This window comes from Pteropus medius, unplaced genomic scaffold, assembly GCF_902729225.1.
Source record: "Pteropus medius unplaced genomic scaffold, Ma_sr-lr_union100, whole genome shotgun sequence".
Lineage (NCBI taxonomy): Eukaryota > Metazoa > Chordata > Mammalia > Chiroptera > Pteropodidae > Pteropus > Pteropus medius.
The window spans coordinates 5,682,774-5,685,692 of record NW_024340700.1 but is presented as its reverse complement, the minus strand read 5'-3'; the positions used below and the strand labels follow the sequence as shown (position 1 = coordinate 5,685,692).

The following is a 2,919-nucleotide window of genomic DNA, read 5'->3' as shown; positions in this document are numbered from 1 at the left end:
ACTCTGGGTGGCCCTCAGTCACTCGGGGGTGGCCTCAGTCACTCGGGGGTGGCTCTCAGTCAGTCACTCTTCTCGGCCATCTTGCTGGCAGCAGAAGTCCTCTGAGCAGCTCGCTCTCCGTCTGCTTCATCGTGGGCCTGGCCCATGGCCCTGGGGGCAGGGGACGCGAGCCGCTCGGAATGCCCCCTTTCTGGTCATGGCTCACCCAGTGCTGAGACTGGTCACACACTCCTTGGCCTGCTTTGTCTAGAAAAGGCATAGGTCACAGTCCAGGAACCAGCCAACAGCCGAAGGCGGGGACTCGTTGCTTGTGCTGTAACATCACCCACTAATCCTTAGAGTCTATAAAACCCAGAGACAGCTGACAGGTCTCCGGAGCCTCGGACCCCCAGAAGGAGAGGCAGGGGCCCCGGAGGACAACCCGCCCTCCCGACAGGCCAGGCCGCATGTGGAATCAGCATTTTCTTCCTGGGTGCCCATCAGGAAGGCCTCACAGAAGAAGGGCCTGTCTTAGCAGGTGACCATCCCCGGGGTGCCCCTTGGGCTTCGTCCTCTGCTGCCATCTCCTGGCTGGTGTGGTGCAGGACGGGGAGGAGCAGGCGCTGGGTTCAGCCAGGACCACAGAGCCTGTGCTCAGGTTCTTCAAAACCGCCGGCCAAGCCAGAGGGCCGTGAGCCCTGTGTGTGGGGGGGTGAGGGGTGGATGTGTATAGTGAAGCCCCCCACCATCCAAAGACACTTAAAGAATCAATAATACTGCAGAGAAGAGGCTGGTGAAAATCAATATCTTGAATAAACGACTTCAGTAAGGTTTCTGAATGGTTTCAAAACGACAGAGCCTTACGCTTATTTGCAGCCTGATTCGGAGGGTACTGAGTGGGGTCTGTCCCTTGGTTAAGCAGGTCCTCGGTCCTGGGGACAGCAGTGCCAGCTTCTGGGTCTCTTGGCCAGAGTTGGGACCGAGCCAGAAGTCAAGACAGTTGGGTCTGTTCAGATACCTTGGAGGTTGAGGAGGGGATGCCGGCGTCCTCTAGGGAGGCGAGGGGTCCTGGGGGACTCCAGTTTGGGGAACCCCCTCCCTTCCGGCACCGTCGTCGTAGCCAGCAGCGGCTGAGGGCTGGTGCGTGCTGGGCACTGAGGCTGTGCCAGCTCATTTCTGCCCGGAAGATCGGACCCGCCTCACCGCAGCCTGGCAGGCGAGGAAACCGAGCCGGTGCTTGAGTGAGTTGCCCGCCGTCAGTGCCCGGACACGGCTTGACCCCTACCACTGACCACGCTTGGAGTTTCCACTGGCGTACATCAGTGAGTCTGCAGACTGAAATCCTTCGCCCTCTGTAGCTGGAATGAGTGTGTTGTACGGCCTGGAGACCCTCCAAGTCGCCGTGAAACGTTCGTCTGGTCCCCTGGGTGATAACCACGGCCGCGGAGTTAAACAGTGTGCGTCTGGGGCGGAACGAGCAACTCCCGTTGGGGGCTGAGTTTTGAGGTCGGCGATGGGGACATCGCCACTTCCTTCAGCTGAATGTCAAAGTTGCGCAGAGGTCTGCGAGTTCCCTTCGTTCGGTGTTTGCTGAGGGCTTTCTAGAAGCTAGAGAGTCTCCTCCAATGATTTAAAACTATGTGGAGGTTAATGTTTAGAAATAGAAAACTCCCAGGCTCGGTGAGTGTCTGTGCAATGTCCTCGCTAACGCAGGACGACGCTCTGTGACTGAAAGAGACTCTCTCCGCTTTCTGCCCCAGCAGGGCCCGTGTGACCCGGCCACGCCAGAGACGGGATCGGCCGCGCCAGGAGGGGTAAGGACACGCTCCGGTTCATTCTTTGCGGGCGGGTGTGAGTAACATTTCCTACAACGTGTGAAAGGTGACGGCCCAGAGTCCAGCAGAGTCGGCTGTGGCTTTTAGGGTGGGACACGGCAGGGCACAGTGCACTTACTTGACGCTCTGTGCGCAGTACAGAAAGGCCTCGCGTGGTGGGCCGCAGTGTCCTGCTTTCTGCGAAGGCCGTTTGGAGCCTTGTTCTGAATTTGAGGACCACAGGGGATATGACGTACACGATTTCAGAGTCTGTGAAAATCCAGATAGAGCTGACAGACCTATGGAGCCCGAGGTCCCCAGGGGAGAGGAAGAGGGGGTCCTTGCAATATTCCTTCAAAACCCTACTGTGTGCTTTCACCACAAGCTGAGTCACAGATGGCGGAAAAGACATCAGCACGAGACCCAGCTGGGACGTGGGGCTGGCCCTGTGCTGTCTGCCTGCCACAGGCTGCGGGCAGGTGGCCGATGCCTTAGCAGCCTGCGGGCAGGTGGCCAGACCCTTAGCGTCCTGCGGGCAGGTGGCCGGACGCCTTAGCAGCCTGCTGCAGACAGAGTTCGGGTTCCCATCGGCGGCTTCTCCAGGAATCAGACCTAAAGGGGTCGTTTCAGGTGGAGACGGATTTCCTGGACGGTCTCCGGTCTCCGGTAGCTGCGTGGCTTGAAAAGTAACATTATAGACAAGAGGTTTTACAGTGTAGCTTTGTGGGGGGTTCGTTTCTCCCAGCCCCGTGATCCCGGGAAGTAGCAAGGCAGCGTGGGTGGTGAAGCCGCGGCACCGGTGGCCGTCGGGCCCGGCACGCGTGGCAGGCGCAGCGGTTCTGGTCCGGCTCGTCTAGTTCACATGAGTGCATCCAGCTGCAGCCGGTCCACGCGGGACAGAAACGCGCCGGTTTTCTGAGCTCCCGACTGCTCTGCCGGCTTTGCGGGCCCTGGCGAGGTGCGGGCTGCCTCGTACCCTGCCCAGGGGGAGCTGCACGGAGGCGCCCGGAGCCTGTGAAGGCCGCAGCATCTGTGAGTGGGTGGCCTGCCCCGGGACCGCCGTCGTCCCCTGACCCCCCCCCACCTCTCAGAACGTGTGTGTATGTGCGTGTGTGCACGTGTGCGT

The 2,919-nt window shown here is 60.1% G+C and overlaps 1 long non-coding RNA gene across 1 annotated transcript in view; it reads left to right on the top strand.

The window, feature by feature from the left end:
* LOC120617648 (uncharacterized) overlaps positions 1–2,300 on the top strand; it is a 41,863-nt gene extending 39,563 nt beyond the window's left edge. Inside the window, exon 3 of the long non-coding RNA XR_005656983.1 lies at positions 1,740–2,300. This is a non-coding gene — a long non-coding RNA (uncharacterized LOC120617648). The remainder of the gene's footprint in view (positions 1–1,739) is intronic.
* The last annotated feature ends 619 nt before the right edge of the window (positions 2,301–2,919 follow it).